The sequence below is a fragment of the Leptonychotes weddellii genome, chromosome 2, assembly GCF_054177405.1.
Source record: "Leptonychotes weddellii isolate Sample4059 chromosome 2, ASM5417740v2, whole genome shotgun sequence".
NCBI classification, from domain to species: Eukaryota; Metazoa; Chordata; class Mammalia; order Carnivora; family Phocidae; genus Leptonychotes; species Leptonychotes weddellii.
Window position 1 is genome coordinate 146,167,670 of NC_138370.1, and position 19,634 is coordinate 146,187,303.

The following is a 19,634-nucleotide window of genomic DNA, read 5'->3' on the forward strand; positions in this document are numbered from 1 at the left end:
ATGTGCCTAATTCCTATGACTATCAATGGATGACACTGACACCTTTTTCTCATTTTCTCTTTCTTATGGAAAGAAGAGCTCCTAATTAAAACCTCCCACGGAGCTGACAGTGAACCTGACAGGTTCAGGCACCTACACTGTCTTATTTTCTTTCCCGATTTTGTGAAGGAAATGTGACAGAAGACAGTGAAATCTTTTTTTTTTAAGATTTTATTTATTTATCTGACAGAGAGAAAGAGCACACGCAGGGGGAGCAGTGGAGGGAGAGGGAGAAGCAGACTCCCCACTGAGCAGAGAGCCCAATGCAGGGCTTGATCCCAGGACCCTGAGATCATGACCTGAGCTGAACGCAGATGATTAATGACTGAACCACGCAGGTGTCCCAGAACTTTATATTTTTTAATTGAAGTACCGTTGACATACAATTTTATATTGGTTTCAGGTGTTCAATACAGTGATTCAACAATTATATATCTTACCAAATGCTTACCGGGGTTAAGTGTAGTTACCATCTGTCACCCTATAAGCTTACTACAATATTATTGACTGTATTCCCTATGCTGAATTTTCATCTTATTTGTTTTATAAATGGAAGTTTGTACCTCTTAACCCCCCTCACCAATTTCACCCACAATCCACCCCCTCCCCTCTGGCAACCACCAGTTTGTTCTCTGTATTTATGAGTCTGTTTCACTCCCTCTTTTAAAGACAGCACAAGAACAGGCTGTGAATTGAAAACTTTGTGAGCAGATTTTCAAATGATGTGCTCAAATTGCTGTTTTAGTTTGGAGGATACGCCAAGTTAATAAGAAAAAAAAAAAAGCTTCGTGATAGTTTCCTATGTGGAACCATCTATATCATTTTAAAAAGGGGAGGAGGACATTGCCACATACTTTAAGTCTGTTCGTTTTGCTTTGTTTAGCTTTTTGTTTTGTTTTTAATTATAAAGATAATTTTATCCTTAAGAATTTACACTCCCTCCACTGACATGTATTATAAGATGACGGGTTCACCTGAGGCCCTTTGGTCAATTGTCATTAAAGAGGGATTTGATCTAAGTAATCCCAACTGAAGCAGAAGCTGTGGGGGATAAGGCCGGCCTAGGAATCAGAAGTCCCAGATCTTATTTCCAGTTTGGTCACAACTTTGGGGTCTTTATATAATCCCTCCAGAACTCACTAGCCTCTCTAATAAATGAGAGGAGTGGACTAGATTAAGGGCCACAAATTCAAAGGTTTCTCAGGAGCTGCGCAGTTAAAGCAAGCATAGGAAGCAAAATGGTAACAGAAGATGACAGGCTGTAGTGGTGATTATCAGGACTGGATTTTATGCCCTCTCAAAAGGCATCTGAATTGGGGCGCCTGGGTGGCTCAGTCAGTTAGGTGTCCAACTCTTGATTTCGGCTCAGGTGAGGATCTTGGGATCCTGGGATGTGGAGCCTGCTTAAGATTCTCTCTCTCCCTCTGCCTGCCCCTCCCCACCCTTAAAAAAAAAAAAAAAGCATTTGAATTGGAAATAATTTTAAAGCACTATGTTAACCAAACCTCTGAAAGTCAAATTTAGCCCACAAGCTACTTATGATCTCTGAACTAGATAGTTTTTCAAGTACCTTTGAGCTTTAACCATGTGATTCTAAAATAATAAGTAATGGGGTGCCTGGGTGGCTCAGTTGTTAAGCGTCTGCCTTCAGCTCAGGTCATGATCCCAGAGTCCTGGGATGGAGCCCCCCATCGGGCTCCCTGCTCAGCAGGAAGCCTGCTTCTCCCTCTCCCACTCCCCCTGCTTGTGTTCCTTCTCTCGCTTTGTCTCTCTCTGTCAAATAAATAAATAAAATCTTAAAAAAAAATAACAATTAATGGTCATTGAAATCACCTTAAAGCAAAGATAAAAGTTAGCATCTATCTAGTTCTTACTCTATGCCAGGCTCTTAGCTAAAGACTTTACTTATAGTAACTCATTTTAATCTTCATAATTTCTCAGTGAAGTGGGTATGTGGTTATAATCCCTCTTTTCCAGAGAAGAAAATCGAAGCATAGAGTTTAAATAACTATCCAAGCTATTCCGTATGTTTCCGTTTTGCAATTGCCTTATGTTATCCTCAAGTCTTGTGATTACAATATGTTAATTTTGCTTTGGATTAATTTTTTTTAAGTATAAAGAAACCAAAGAAATAGTTACTACTTGCATGAGCTTGCTCCCTGGAAGCAACACACCACTCGTGACATTCGGCATATTTTCTATGGTCAGTTTTCTATGCATTTTGAATCCCAAGATCATACTGTATACTTTAGATTATTTTTAATTTAGGTTTTTAATTGATAATGTTTTATGCTACATATTGTCAGAAGCATTTCTCCATGTCATAAAAAATCCTTTTAAGTCTCATTTCTAATAAATGCCTAAAATACCATTAAAAAAAAGAATTACAATAGCACTATGCAATAGAGCAAACCAGGCTTAATCAATTTTAAAATGGATTAAATATTCAAGTTATAAACTTTAATCAAGAGACTTAATGAAAGCTAAAAGTAATATTTCAAATTTAGGTAATATTTTATATATTAACATTATTTAATGTTCTCTCCATAAGTAATAAATAATCAGTTATTTTTGATGTCTCTAAATTACTGAACTCGCATTGTGTACTTAGAGGACTAGCTGTTATTAACAAACTAGAGAATAAGAACGGTGGTAAATTTTCACAAAAAATGAATTATCTAAAATGTTAATAATTTTTAAAATTAAGAAGTGTTCGATCGATGTCATCTGTAAGTTAATAAAGTCATAGAATCAGAATAATAGAACTAGAAGAGATTCCTAGAAACCAACAGACACTGTTCCTTGACCCATTTATTGGACTGTATCATAGCTGCAATCAGATCACAGGAATTAACAATTTATTTTAATCCAAAATACCAAATGAGATAATCATTAAAATTTGATCGTTTGTATTTCTGGTTTCTGCTCCAACATGTAAAAGCTTGGAAGTTGTCACTTCCATCCTTGCAACAAGTAAAAGCTGGACAAAATTAAAATCACTGACTTTTGGGGGGTCCATCAAAGAACTGAGGTTTCAGGGCAAACTGCCACCCTGAAACCTAGGGAGACAGATGGATTCAGGGAGACAGCTGAGCTCTGCTTACCTAGAACCCAAGTCTTTGGGAGCCATAAGTGGATAGGACATTTAAATGGTAATTTTGATAAAATGCTGGAAGCTAAATGTAGACTAGCATGACAGTGTGCAAGTCCAAGAGCTGCTGTTTTAGGGGGATCTCCACACTTTCATGAGTTTTACTTCCAGGAACCACAACAGGTTCTCACAGTGAAGGACCAAAAAAGATCCCTCCAGGCTCTGCCAGGCATGGGGGGGGGAGGGAAGAGTAACCCTTGTGAAGTGCAGTTGGAGCTAATACCCCATCATTAAGTGTGGGCTACACAGAGTGCTTTCCTTCCAAAGAGCATAGCAGGAGAAGTAGGGAAAGAGGGTGAGTATACAATGGAGAAACCTGACAAGCACTGCCTCAGCTAGGCAGTCAAGTTCAGCTTCAACTGTGAAAAGTCAGGTCCATGGCGGGTACCTTTACACGATATGATGAAAATGGAGCTTTACCTCTGTGTCTTCCTCCCCCAAACACATAACCCCAGTATGATCATAAGAAAAACATTGAACAAACCCCAACTGAGAGAAATTCCTTATCTGCGCAATATTCCCCCAAATTATCAAAGTTATCAAAACCAATTAAAGTCTGAGAAACTAAATGTACTGTGTTATCTTACATGGGATCCTGGAACAGGAACAGGACATTAGGTAAACACCAAGGAAATCTGAATAAACTATGGACTTTAGCTAATAATAACGTATTAATATTGGTTCACTAATTGTGACAAATGTACTATACTAATTTTAAGATGTTAATAATAGAGGAAATTGGATGTGGGATATATGGGAAGTCTCTATATTATCCTCACAATCTTTCTATAAAAACTATTCTAAATAAAACATTTAATTTTTAAAAAGCAAAGGCTAATAAACATGGAAAAATCTAACACTAGTAATGAAAAGCTTACAAAATAATGTAAATATTAGTAGTTTGCTGTAACTCAGGTAATTATTAATTAAAATTAAAGAATTGGATGTTGTTCCCTCATTAAAGACCAATTTTCAGCTTGGTATGTGGTCTCAAATATATTGTGCTTACTATAATTTTTATTGAAATTATAGTAGAAAGCAAAATGACAGTCTTGTTTCTATTTCTATTCTTGTTTCAATATTTCTATTATTTGATAAAGAAACACAGTTGCTCCAAAGAAGGATACAGCTCATTCTTCTTCCCCTCGTCCAAGAGAAGAGTGGGAAAATACCTGGTAGAGCATTTTCCAAAATTAATTTCACAAAATCACAAATTTTTTCCGCAGGAAAAACAGAAAAGTAGAATGGGAGTTTTTTAATGAAATATTACATTCCTCTCTTGAAGAGCCACGGTGTACTTCAGCAGAAAAGACTGAGAAGTCCTAGGGTAAAGACATCTTGTGTGGCCATCGTACAGTTTTTCACAAAGCACATATTAACATTGAAAGAACACCAGATTTCCAAATAACAAAGTGCATTCAGATCATTCAGGGAGAACATTAATCAAAATAATTTAAAAATGCCCTTCTTAATCACTCCAGATGCATCTGCCTGGCATTCATACCACTCTACTCTACAGTCTATTTATCCTTCGTTACATGTCCAGCCCCTATCTTGGACTCCTTCACCACAAAACTCTGCTCGTACAAAGTTCCTCTCTCTTCATCTGGAGATTAATTTCATTTCTGAGACTTGCTTATGTCTACCTATCTGAAATGCCTTCTTCCTTCCCTCCTCTCCAAAGTCTCCCCTCTTTCAAAGACCAGCTTAAGTCACACTATTGCACAAAGCCCTCCCTGTTCTCTCCTGACCCTGACCATTTCTTTCTTCATTCTTCCTCCTACGGTCTATGATGCTTACTTTGCCATTGACTAGACAATGTCCAATGACTTCACTCAGTATTTCTCAAAATGTGTTTCCATAAACGATCCAGTTTTTATTTGGTTTTGTTTTTCCCAGCCAAATCTTAGTACTAGAAATCCATATACTTCAGTAGAGAAAATGCTAATTTGGTTATTGTTTGTGTGTCTCTGAATGCATATATTTGCCATTTCCTTTACATAATTGTTTGAAGCAAAAAATAAGTCCTTCACTTGATGGTAACCTACCAAATGTAATGTTTAACTTACGGTGCATGACAAATACGTGTTGCATTAACATGTTGCTGAGCAGTCATGGTTTCAGGTATTCCAAAAACATCTGTATATTCAAGGAACTTGTTTAAGGATCTTCCTCCTATCATCAGAAGCCAAGAGTATGGAGTCCCCACCACAATCTCCAACCAAAATCTCAATCCCAGACTCAGATCCTGGGAAGGAAGTGTTCTTAACTAAATGTATTAGATCTCAAAGAAAAGTGTCATTAACCATAAGAATAATCTTTGTCCAGGATCCTGAGCTTTCTCTGAGCTCACTGATGGGGTCTTGTCATCCGCATTCATCTCATATCCAAGCTCTTATCTGCACGTGAATCTGTCCAAGGCACTAGTTTGAGCTATTATATATGGGGCTCTTATTTTTTTCAGAGTTTATTCACACAGTGGGTCTAATACAAACATGGAGAAAAGGTAAGTGAACATATTTTCTAAAAAACAAAATAGAAGTCAAGTCAAAAGAAATTAACTGTGTCATGTGATGGAGCAAGTGCTGGGCTAGGAAAATGTGTAGTTTACTGTTAGCTAAGATGGAGAGAGAACTTGTTTCTCTTGGTGCAGCCTCAAAATACTCTCTGTAGATGAGCATTCTCAAGAAAATTGTATGAATTCTATGAAAAGAAGTGCTGATCCCTGTGTTCAGACATAAAAAAGAGAGACTCCGTGTGTGTGTGTATGTGTGTGTGTGTGTGTGTGTGTGTGGTGCAGAGGCAGGGTGTTAAACTGAATTACCATTTGTCTCATTACAAAATTGTTCAGTGCATCTCTTCTGCCCTTTTTATTGCTTATTTTCTCTATTACCAAAATTGCACTTAGGATATGCTAAACTGTGTGGGTACTTTTGAATATCTATGATGTCATATCATACATATGTAATGGGTATATTACAGTATATTCTCCACTGAACATAACACTCTTATTTTTTTCAGTTAACTGCCCCTAACTGTGCTTTATTGAATCCCACTAAGAAGAAGAGGTCTCCTTAAGGATGCCATAACTTCTCTGCTCCTTTCTGACTTAAAACGGTGTCGTTTAGATATTTTAAGTAGTGCTATTGATTCTACAATTTCAGTCTCAAACCTAAAGCAGATTCTCCTCTTTCTCCTCCCTGTTCAGCTACAATATCTCTTTGCGTCTAACTCAGGAGAAGGAAGGGGAGTCATGGAGTCTGGTCTTTGCTCCCCTTTTTCCTTTCTCAGAGCACCAGCTCCTCCTCCTTGTAGGGGAGGAAGTGGAAGGGGGAAAGGGGAAACATCTCAATTCACTAATTGGACATGCTGGTTTCCCCTTGATGCACCAAGGCAGTTCTAGCTATAGGACAGTAGATAGGGGGGCATGGGTGCAGCCCTAACAGGCCTATGCAGCACTCCTCCACTCTGGCAGGCCCTTTAAAAATGGGACCACTTCTGGATGATCTCCAGCTTGTGGATTCAGGCAACATCCCCCTGACACATAGTCCCCTTTTCCTCCATAAAACACTGGTTGCAGAAAGACTCCAGTATCACCGCCCTCAATAGCCAGGCATATGGAAGGGTGTCCTCTCTTCCATATCTATTTGAACTAGGAACTAGATGTGAGGTGTGTCCTGGCTTCCTCTCTGCCTAGTAATATCTCATTGGGCCATCTTTCTCTGATTCTCTCTTCCTGTGCTTTAATATACATTGGCAGTTTAGAAGGTTCTCTCACGAAGCACATGTCTAAGTTGAGCGAAGTGGCAGTCTCTCCTTCTTTGAGTCTCCTGGAAATCAAAGATGATTCTCTCATCACTCTCTCCACCGACCTTCCTTAGCTTAAAAAAGAGGAGACACCAGCACACTTCTCTCTCCACCTCAAGGGGTAGGATGGTAGTCAATGAAGGGGTAAGTTCTCCCAGGAAACCCTTCTGGGAGGTAGGCATCTCCAACTGCTGCTAGCTCTCTAAAACTCAGGACCACTTAACTCCTTTTATATTTAGCCTTGGTCTTTCCAGGGCAAAAGGAAATAAGTTCTCTCTCAACAAATAAACTGCAAATAACTATGTGGACAGAGATGCTTCACACTTCTTTAAGGGCCCACATGTGGCAGATTGCCCTGTGCTGATGCTCAAAAAAATACTCATTCATTCATTCGAGAGCCACCTGTGGTTGATCCTAAACAATGTGGCCTGGTCTTTGCATTCTGAGGATACTCACCTGATCGTGATGATAAGTAAACTTTCTCTGTATGCTTTATAGGCCAGAGAGAGAGAGACTTTGATCCATGTTTAAATATTTACCTTTATGAATTTTGAGATGCCCTCAACCACATTTGAAACTTCAGTGGGCGATACTGAATAGGGAAAGACACTGGTCACCAGCTTACCAATCTTTGGTGTTGACTTTCCAAAAAGGAGGGGCAAGTTACATGAATAAGCTAGAATCCTGTCTGCATATTGCAACATGGTAGTTCCTTTAGCTTCTAGAAGATTTCCTGACTCAGAGGAGGCGCTTGGTCAATTTTTAGCTGATAGGCCCAAAGAGTGCCTATCTAATAGATAAGAAACTATTTATCCAGTATGATAACATACTTAAAAGGTTTCCTGGCCATTAACTCACCATTGGACATTTGACAGAATGATGAGGTGGGGCTCTTTCTGTTACAATTTTGACCATGACCTAAAGTGGAAATAAGTCAATAGGTGCCAAAATGACTCCTGTATCCTAAAAGGAGATTCTCTAGAATGGGTAACCAGTGTGCTGCATGAACCAGCAACAAGAGCATCACGTGGGGCCCTGCTGGAAATGCAGAATCTCAGGCCACAGTGCCAACCTACTAAATCAGATCCTATGCCTGACTCTTGGCCTCTTTTCTCTCGGAGTTTATGAAAATGTCTATAGGCAAGAGACCAGCTAAGAGGCTCTGGCTGCTTGATAAAGAAGGGGCATTGAGAACAAACTGCTCTGAAACCCACTCTGGGGAGTTAATGTGTTTCCTCTCTGTGGACCAAATGTGGGCCATGAATCAGGGAGCTGCCAGGAGCTGCTATGAATCATGCCCAAGAATACCGCTGTGGAGAGACACATTCCAGGGATGCGGCATAAAGAGCTGGATGCCAGAGGCTGAAGAAGGAATCTCTGCAGGCCTGGTGGAATGCTGAATGCATCTAGAGGATAGCAGTTGAAAGGACCCAGAGTGGATATCACAGACAAACACAAAGGTAGCCCATGAGAGGCAGAATCAGCCTTGGAAAGGTGGAACTCCCAGAAGATACCATCACAGATGACATTTTATCAGCCACCTGAGACCTCACCTTCACCCACCAACAAAAACCCTAAAGAAGGCGGAAGAAGTCTAATGAACGGGTGGGAAGAAGAAGGCGGGGAAACAGAGATGAAGTCTTCATACCCAAATCCCTGCAGCAGGCTGACCAGACCCAAGAGATCCCAATTGGAGGATGGAAAAAAAATAAATTTGAATGTAATTCAAAGCTTTTATTATTGCACTAGATTGGGCAGTTTATTTATGGAAATGGCCTGTAACCAGGCCAGAAGACCTTTCACTTTCTAAGAAGGAATACAGCTATGTAACCTGCCAGAAAATTTCCCAAAGTTTCAGGAAGAATTATCCCGTAAGTTTGAAAGACATCAAGGAAATGGAGCATAGATGTTTTGGGCTCATATTATAACAAAGGCAGCTCATTCAATGTACATGTTGCACAAACAAGAAAAGATACGGAGAGAAGAAGTCAGACAATATTTTACTTTACCTTTTGCTGAGCTACTAGCTGCAAGCCTTAGCTTTTAACCTAGACTTCACTGACACCATTATACTTCAATCTGAGCAAACCAGTACTATAAAAAACACAAATTTCTATTTGGACCACCAGTCTCAATTTCAATAAGAGTGAATACTAGCACTATGATCTGGATGCCAGAGGCTAAAGAGCCAAAAAGGTAAATAAAAGGAAAGAAAGGACAGGAAACACAGGGAACTTAATGAGTATCTCAAAATTAACATGTCCAAAACAAACTTCTGGATATGCAAACCCAGGCCCACTGCTTGGTTTAGAACAGAAGTTTGAAGCTAATCTGCTACAAGGAATAACCTAGAGAAAGAGGAGATAAAGGCTGACTCAGATAGAGAAATGGTCTAGAGAAATCCTCCATAATGGAGAACGGCTGATGGATTTTTAGCACCGTGGTGTCTAATAATAAGTCTTAAGTTGGTGTTTCACCTGCACTGGGCTAGTCTGGAATCCCCTTCCCTCAGTCTCCAAAACTTTACTAACAATCTCCTACACACAACTGACTTCTTACATTAATGGAATTTTGAGGGAATGAAAAAAATGTGTAAGGGTGATGACAGGTTGGTCAAGAAGGGCACATAACCAGAAGTGAGATAGAGAATGGATATAGAATAGACAGAGAATCCACTAAAAAGCAAAAATCAGAGCATAGAGAGCTGCTTGGGCTCATAGCTCAGTCCTGCTGTCTAACAGTGTGGCTGAGTAAGACAAAAATGGGCACTGAGAAGTGGGGTGCTGCTGAAAATGTGAAAGTGGCTTTGGAATTGGGTAATGCTAGAGACTAGATGGGTTTGAGATACATGCTAGAAAAAGGCACAATTGCCATGAACAAAATTGTAAAGGTGTTTCTAATTGTAGCTCAGAAAGAAAAGAGGAGAATGACAGAGAATGAAAGAGGAGAACCATCCTCTTAGAAAATACCTAAAAGGTCATGAACACAGAGTTGGTAGGAATACAGATGATAAAGACCATTCTGACAGAAGCTCAGATGAAAATGAGGAATTTGTTATTAGACGGTGAAGAAAAGACCATCCCTGTCATAAAGTGCCAAAGAACATGGCTGAATTGTATTCAAGTTGTAGTGTTTTATGGAAGGCAGAACTTGCAACAATAAAATTGAATATTTAGCTGAGGACCTTTCTAAGCAAAATTTTAAAGAAGTAGCATAATTCCTTCTGACTGCTTATAATAAAAGAAGAGAGAAATGAACTAAAGATGGAATTGTTAAACAAAAGGGAACCAGAACTTAAAGATTTAAAAAATTCTCAGCCTGTCCATATTGCAAAAAATGAAAAAGCATGTTTGGAAGGGAACACCAATGGTGTGGTTGAGCAATTGTTTATAAGATTAGTAGAGATGGGAATCATCAAAGACTTAATCAACTATCTCAACAAAATCCAGCAATAGAGATGGGTTTAGACCAGCAGAAACACTGCCAGGTGAACTAAAGGAAACAGAGCAAGCAGGACAAAATGAAGGAAGACTGTTGGACTTCTTAGATCCAACAGGACCAGGCCAGAGCACTTTTTGGCTGCAAGTACAAGAGAAGAGGAGAAGGAAGAAGAGAAGAGGAACCTCAAAGGCAATTCAGATATCAGGGCTGCCACTCCCATCACAGGTCCAGAAAGGCAAGCCTGCCTCCACCATGATTTCAAAGGAAGGATGCCTAACAGAGCAGTGGGGTTGGTCTGCTCCATAGAGCTCTGGGTCACATCTCTAGCCCTGATAGACCTGCAACATGAGCGGTGCCACTGCAGAAAGCCAGGGACTGGGCAGGGCTCTGCAGAGCTCTGGAGGTGATATTACTACCCTAATAGGTCCAGAAGGTAGGACATCTGCCCCAGTGGGTTCAGAAGGAGAGACCACTGCTCCAGTGGGGCCAGAAGGCAGAGCATCAAACCAAAGAGAATTATTCTCAAGCCTTAAAATATCAAGGAGCTGCCTTACTAGGTTTTGTACTTGCTAGGACCCTTCAGCCTTCCTTCTTTCCTACTTCCTTTTAGAATAAGAATGTCTGGCCCATGCCTCTCCCACCACTGTATTTTGAAAGTACATAATTTATTTGATTCCACAGGTTCACGACTAGAGAAGAGTTTTGCTTCAAGATAAGTCTTACTCATATCTCATTTAGATGATATTTAGATGAAACTTTGGACTTTATACTTTAAGTTGATGCTAGAAAGAGTTAAGATTGGGGGGCTTGTTGAAATGGAATGAATGCATTTTGCATGTGAGAAGGACATGAACTTTGAAGGCAGGGGCAGAATGCAATGGAATGATATCCCCCAAATTCATGTTGAAATCCTAACCCTCAGTGTGATGGTATTAGAAGTGGGGCCTTTGGGAGGTAATTAGGTCATGAGGTTTCCACCCTCATGAATGAGATTAGTGCCCTTATAAAAGAGATCCCACAGAACTCCTTTTGCTCCCATTCTGCCATGTGAGGACACATGAACCAGGGAGTATGTTCTCTTTAAACACCAAATCTGCTGGTACTTTGATCTTGGACTTCCCAACCTCAAGAACTATGAGAAATAAATGTTTGTTGTTTAAGCCACTCAGTCTATTGTTCTGTTATAGCAGCCCAAGCTGACTAAAACAGTGGTCTTAGATGAGTATTTGACCTCTTTATACTTGTTTCCTTACCTCTAAAATGAAAATTATAATAGAATTTACTCCGAGGAGTTATCATGAGCATAAAGGAGATAATGTATGTAGAGAGAATATACAAACACCCGGAACTCTTTGGTTGGTGATGTTGTGGTGGTGGTTACTCATGATGATTTTAAGGAATACTGGGTTTCCCCCCATTCACTGGATGGCAGCTAAATCATTCTACTGGATACTGCATGAAAATGTGACCTACATAATACAAAAAATGTTTGAGATGCCCAGGCAGCCTACCCTTATGTTACTATAAGGAATAGCATTTCTCTGCCCTCCACCTCCTCACACCCCCACCCACCATGTCCACCACCCCACAGAGAGCAACCTCCAAATCCTTCTGCAAACAAACCTAGGTGTTCATAAGGGAACTCACATATGCTAATGAGTACAACTGCCTCAGCAGCCATTCTGAGCCTGCCACATTTCTCCTCTCCTCTATCGTCTCTCTTTCTTGTCTACTGACAAGGTTTCTGCTGAGAAGGCTCGTGAAATCATTATTGCCAAAGGTCCTCATGCTGAGACTCATGAATGCCTATTGAAAATACTCTCCTTTATAGTTCTCTGCTCCCCACGCACACTGGTATACACCACTGTGCAAACCCCCTTGTGTGATAGGTTTGCCTGCTGGGATGAATCCTTCCCAGGCCTTGCCATCCAAAACATAAATGGTGGCTCTTGCTCATAGGCTGGTCATTATTTTCATGGTTGCAAAGTGACTGCCTATATGTAATAGCTGGTTGTTATTATATAAACTATGGGAAATATAATAAGAGAGTGCTGGTGGCAGAGTAAGAAATTATACCCAGAACCCAGACATTAAGTCCAGGTGAGCAATTTCTGCAACCAAATAAGGTAGTATCTGGAGATCCAGAGTATATCATATACATTTTTTAGTTTTCTGTATATTATAATGTTTTGACATCTTAAAAAAAAAGAAAAATTCTGTCTGGGGAAAGACTGACCTTTCTGGGGCTGGCCAATTTTTAGAGATAGTAAAGGATTCTGCCAGGAGCATGCCTTCGATATGCAAATTAACCAATCTAGAACCCTGCTTCCTCTCTCTGGTCCGTGTACCCCAAGAGGTAATATTCTTCTGCCTTAATCACCCCACGGCCACTAGGACAACTAGGGACCACTCCCATAGTTTAGAGTCTGCCAAAATTATTCAAACTAGCCAATTCTAAACTGTTTACCCTGCCCCACCTTATCTTTTACATTTATTGCAGCAAAGTCAACTTCAAACAGATTTAAGTATCAGAATGCTATTAATGCCAAGTCTGAGAGCCTCTGTAGGACTATTTCCAAAAGTAGGACCCCCCCGCCTCCATCTCACCATGGTGTGTGGGTTCAGGGTATGCCACTGATCCTAGGACACAAACCCGTGACTCTCTACCTGTTGGCTTTCTCTCAGCTGGAAGTTCCGAGGAGTTAACACCTGTGTGGAACAGCCCTCCACCAGTGATTTATGAGGGCTGGAGAATAAATATCCCAGGTTCCTTGCCCCTCTGAAGTGCATTCTATATTGTAGGATTGAGCTCTGGATGTCAAGAGTAGTAACTTGCTCAATAACAATGTTTATGTGCTTCCTTCCCTTCTCTGTCTCAATTTCCACTCTTCCACTGGGGCTTCCTGTGATCACTTCACTCAAATCCTTATCTGGTGAACCCAATCTAAAACAAACACTTACCCTTGATGGGAAAATTCCCCTCCCCCCCCAACAAAGCACATTTCTATTCTATTTTTATTTCCCAGATTTCAAAGCAAGGTTATCTTAGGTCTCCAAGCTTTCCAAAGATCTTAGTAAAATGGTCCTTTTTCCACTTATTTATATCCCTTTCTACCTTGAATCCAGGCATTCAAACCATCTTTCACTATTACTATTGTTTCACACGTTCATCTGTCTCTTCCAAGTAACAGGTAAGGCACTTGAAAAAAGGAACTGACTCTTAAACACCTTCCTACTTCCTCAAAATGCATAGCATAGTATCTAGCACACAAACATTCAGTAAGTATCTGTGCATAAGTTCATAGCAAATTTATCGAGTATAGGTTGAATACTGTCAGGTGCCAGCCTCAGAGGGATTCCTTTGAGATCTATGGAAGTATAGCCATAGGAAGGGATTTAGAGTACTTCCCCTCAAATCTGACCTCATAAATTTTGGTACCATCATTTCTAGTATCTGTATCCATATCTGGTTCTGCTGTAGATTCTTTGGTCATGGTACTCAGCTCAGAGCAAGCCAACCACACCTCACCTTACTGAAGCAGTACACAGTGTATTTCATACTAACCTGTAAAACCCAGGCAACTCTTCCAAGTCTTAGTGTAAAACTATCAGCGGATCCATCCCTACCCTACAAACTAAACTAGGTCATCTGTGGATCTTTGGGAATGGTTCAAACTAACTGATGCTCTCTAAAAGGGTCCCCTTCCTTCCACATTAGGTTATGTCAATAGTGGTACAAAGGTAAAGACAAATCAAACAGTTCAGAATAATAACAGTGATTTGGGTAATGGTTTGTTTTTATTTTCTTTCTCCCACAAACTCCAGAGCTTACAGTGTACAGTGATCGGTTTCACATTGGCAGCAATGAGGGCTATACTGCAAAACATAGTAGATGCTCAATAAGCATGAGTTGAATTATTAAATGAATGGAGAAATAAGTAACTCCAGCAGAAATGGAAAGAAGAAAATCACTAAAAACAAATATGTTATTTAGGGATTTATTAAAAATGTACCTCAGCATAGTAAAGGTCCTATTATGACAAGCCCACAACTAACATACTCAATGGTGAAAAGCTGAAACCTTTTCCTCTTAGGTCAGGAAGAAGTATGCCCACTCTCACCACTTTTATTCAACACAGTATTAGAAGTCCCAGCCAGAGCAATCAGGCAATAAAAAGAAATAAAATGCATGCAAATCAGAAAGGAAGAACTAAAACTGTCACTATTTACAGTGACTGATATTATATATAGAAATATTATATATTGTTACCTGGAAAGATATATTCATAGATTAGAAGAATTAATGCTGTTCAAATGTCCATACTACCCAAAGCAATCTACAGATTTCATGCAATCCCTATCAAAATACCAATAGCATTTTTCACAGAATTAGAAAACAATAATACTAAGATGTGTATGGAATCACAAAAGACCCCAAATAGCCAAAGCAATCTTGAGAAAGAAAAACAAAACTGGAGGCATCACAATCCCAGGTTTCAAGATATACTGCAAAGCTGTAGTAATCAAAACAGTATGATACTGGCATAAAAACAGATGCATAGATCAATAAAACAGCATAGAGACCCCAGAAGTAAACCCACATTTATATGGTCCATTAATCTATAACAAAGGAGACAAGAATATACAATGGGGGAAAGATAGTATCTTCAATAAAGGGTGCTGGGGAAACTGGACAGCTACCTACAAAAGAATGAAACTGGACCACTTTCTTACACCATACACACAAAAAAAACTCAAAAAGGATTAAAGACCTAAACACCAGACAAAAAAACCATAAAATTCCTAGAAGAAAACATAGGCAGTAATTTCTTTGACATTGGCTATCAGAACATTTTTCTAGATATGTCTCCTGAGGCAAGGGAAAGAAAAGCAAAAATAAACTATTGGGACTACACCAAAATAAAAATCTTCTGCACAGCAAAGGAAACCATCAACAACATGAAAAGGCAACTTAATGAATAGGAGAAGATATTCACAAACAATATATCTGATAAGGGGTTAATATTCAATATATAAGGGACTTACACAACTTAACACCAAAAAAGACAATCTAATTAAAAATGGGCAGAGGACTTGAACAGACATTTTTCTAAAGAAGACATACAGATGGCCAACAGATACATAAAACGATGTCAACATCAGGGAAATGCACATCAAAAACACAATGAGGTATCACCTCACACCTGTTAGAATGGCTAGATCAAAAAAATCAATAAGTAATAAGTGTTGGGGGCGCCTGGGTGGCTCAGATGGTTAAGCGTCTGCCTTCGGCTCAGGTCATGATCGCAGCGTCCTGGGATCAAGTCCCGCATCGGGCTCCCTGCTCCTTGGGAGTCTGTTTCTCCCTCTGCCTCTCTCTCTCTCTGTCTCTCATGAATAAATAAATAAAATCTTAAAAAAAAAATAATAAGTGTTGGTAAGGATGTGGGGAAGAAGGGACCTTTGTGCACCTTGTGCAAAACTGTGCGGCCGCTGTGGAAAACAGTATGGAGGTTCCTCAAAAAATTAAAAAAATATAAATACCTAATGGTCCAGTAATTTTACTACCGGGTATTTACCCAAAGAAAAGGAAAACACTAATTGGAAAAGAGATATGCACCCCTATGCTTATTGCAACATTACTGACAATGGCCAAGATATGGAAGAAAATGTCCATTGATAGATTAATGGATAAAGAAGATGTAATCTATATATGTAATAGAATATTACTCAGCTATAAAAAAGGTTGAGATCTTGCCATTTGTGACAACATGAATGGACCTAGAAAGTATTATGCTAAGTGAAATAAGTCAGATGGGGAAAGACAAATACCAATGATTTCACTCCTATGTGAAACCTAAAAAACAAACAAAAACCAGAAACAAACTCATAAATACAGAGAACAAACCGACTGTTGCCAGAGGGAAGGGGGATGAGAGGTTTGGCAAAATGGGTGAAGGGCAGAGGGGGATACAGGCTTCCAGTTACGGGATGAATAAGTCACAGGGATGAAAGCTATAGGACAGGGCATATAGTCAGTGTATTGTAATAGCACTGCATGGTGACAGGTGCAAGCTAGCTACACTCGTGATGAGCAGAGTATTATGTAAAAGACTGGAATCACTATGTGTACATCTGAAACTAATGTAACATTGTGTGTCAACTATACTCAAAAAATTTTAAGAAAAAATAACAATCATGCATCTTCAGATGGAAAGTGTTAGGAGGTTAGAACCCATTTGAAAGAAACCCTGTCTCTCGAGGAGATTGGAAATGTTCAATCAAAGCAGTTTATCTCATGGCAGTATTTAACGAAGTAACTACTGAGGCAGGGTTATCTGAATTTTTCCCACCTAGAGGTATCCTATACTGAAATTTTTGCTCACTTACTTCCAGAAGTGTCCAACTCTGCTTCAGGGTCTGATTCTTGGAGGTGGTGAAAATGGTTGATGAGATTAAATGAATCAGCTGTCTTTGGGTATAACCCATTCCTCCACTTTCTACCTCCATCAAAGAAAGTACTTTCTCTCCATCTTGCCCTCCCTCTCCACCTCATTAAATCCCCTGCAAAGATGGTGGAAGGGTACAAACCCAAGTGATTCCTTTTCGTTTATAACTGTAAAGGAAGGAAATTGACTGTAAGTTTTTACATTTACAGAATCAGCATTTTTTTAAAGGCAGTTACATCTGAGAATGTCACTCTGAGAAGAGTAAGGAAATTGTTGAAATAAGTTAAAATAATGATCAAATTGCTGGAAAAAAATAATAGGCAATTAAAATCAGCAAAATTCAGTTAATTGGTCTGCTGCAATTTATTCTTTTTTTAAGTTTTTATTTTAATTACAGTTAGTTAACATACAGTGTAATCTTAGTTTCAGGTGTACAATATAGTGATTTAACACTTTCATACAACACCTGGTGCTCATCACAGCAAGTGCCCTCCTTAGTCCCCATCACCTATTTTACCCATCCCCCCACTCACCTCCACTCTGGTTAACATCACTTTGTTCTCTATAGTTAAGAGTCTGTTTCTTGGTTTGCTTTCCTTTTTCCCTTTGCTTATTTGTTTTGTTTTTTAAATTCCACATATGATTGAAATCATATGGGATTTGTCTTTCTCTGATTTACTTATTTTGCTTAGCATTACACTCTCTAGCTCCATCCATGTTGTTTTGAATAGCAAGATTGCATTCATTTTTATGGCTGAGTAATATTCCATTGCATATATATATACATATATATATCTTCTTTATCCATTTATCTATTGGTGGAATGCTGTGATTTATTCTTAAAATGAACCTCTGATTAGGTTGCTGAGGCATTTCATAAAATGACTCACTTTTTATTTGCTTCTAGAATTGAATTATTCTAAGGTTTATACATTCCTGAGTAACACAAAGTTGAGGCTTTTGTTTTTGTATCTATAGGTTTCACATTCTGCTTTCGTTAGTAATTTGCCCTAATGCCATACCTAATTTCTCACTTACTCTCTCCTTTCCATCTAATTTTCTTCCTCTTTCCAAAGCATGTAATATTGGTCCTCATTAAATGGGCATTCAACCCAAACACAACATCTGTATCTACTTGCCATGTAAGAACTTACAATCATTTTACGTATACTGAGATGCTTTCCTATGCATTTAAAGACATCTCACACACTTCTTTTTCATAACGGATGCAAATGCAGACATTGCTACATAAAACCATGAGCTACAAACAAACTGCAGAAAGCAACCAAGGGTCTCCATTGACAAATGCATCTTGTTTACAGGGCCATGGTGAAACTTAGACACTTCAATAAAGCGGTCAATGCCTTGTGAAGCACATCAGTTTCTAGACCTCCCTGAGCTCCATATCTGAAAGACAATTCTACCCCTACCCCCTACCTGTTATCTCATCCCTCATTCTCAATTGTCTTACCTTTTGGAGATTTCCTTCATAAAATTTACCACCATCTGAAGGTACATTATGTACTTATTTTAGTTTTTTGTTTTTTTTTTTTAATTTGATTACCATCTGCCTTTCCAAGCCAAAGGCAGGAACTTTGGATTGTCCCTGGTGTATACACAGCACTTGGAAACATATCTGGCACATAACAAGTACTTTCCACATTTCTGTTAAGTAAAGGAAAGCAGTAAAAGAAAATGGGAGGGAAGTAAATGGTGGAAAGGAAGGCTGATTTTGGAGTTGGAACGTCCTGAACTTGGAATACAGCTTCATTGCTTCTTTTGTTGTTGCTGTTTCCAGCTTTAGCAAGGTGTAACTGGCAAATAAAATTGTAAGATGTTTAAAGTATACAACGTGATGATTTGATACATGTATACATGCAAAAGGATTCCTGCTCATGGAGTTAATTAACACATTCCACCACTCCACATACTTAGCTTTTTGTGTAGGTGAGAACACTTAATTTCTACTCTGTGAGCAAATTTTAATTATACAGTACAGTGTTATCAACTGTAGTTACTATGTTATACATTGGATCCTCAGAACTTATTCATCTTATAACTGAAAGTTTATACCCTTTTACCAACCTCTCCCTATTCCCCCCACTGTCAACCTCTGGCAACCATTTTACTACTTTCTGTTTCTATGAGTTCTGTGTGTGTGTGTGTGTGTGTGTGTGTGTGTGTGTGTGTGCGTGTGTATACATATTTTTAAATATTTTATATTTTTATATATTTTTTAGATTCCACATATAAGTGATACTATGTGGTATTTGTCTTTCTCTGTCTGGCTTATTTCACTTAGCATGATGCCTTCCAAGTTCACCCATGTTGTCTCACATGACAGAATTTCCTTCTTTTCTGAAGGAAGAATAATATTCAATTGTATACATATCACACTTGCTTTATCCATTTATCCATTGACTGACACTTAGGTTATTTCCATACTTGGCTATTGTTAAATATTGTTGCTAGAATCATGGGAATCCAGGTATACCTCTTCAAGACAATGATTTTGTTTCCTTTGTATATACACTCAGAAGTAGGATTGCTGGACCGTATGGTGGTTCTTTTTTTAATTTCTTGAGGAACCTCCATACTATTTTCCATAGTAAAGAATACTAGTTCATTGCTTTTTAAATGTATGAACTTGGGCAGATTATGTAAGTTCTCTGAGCCTCTGTTTCCTTATATATAAAGTGAAATTATCTTTACTTCTTCCGCAGAGTTGTTTTAAGGATTAAATGTGA

At 38.9% G+C, this 19,634-nt stretch overlaps 1 protein-coding gene across 12 annotated transcripts in view; it reads right to left on the minus strand.

Moving 5' to 3' along the window:
* GRXCR1 (glutaredoxin and cysteine rich domain containing 1) overlaps nt 1–19,634 on the minus strand; it is a 291,367-nt gene that overhangs the window by 66,524 nt on the left and 205,209 nt on the right. The gene's annotated exons all lie outside the window — the stretch shown is intronic.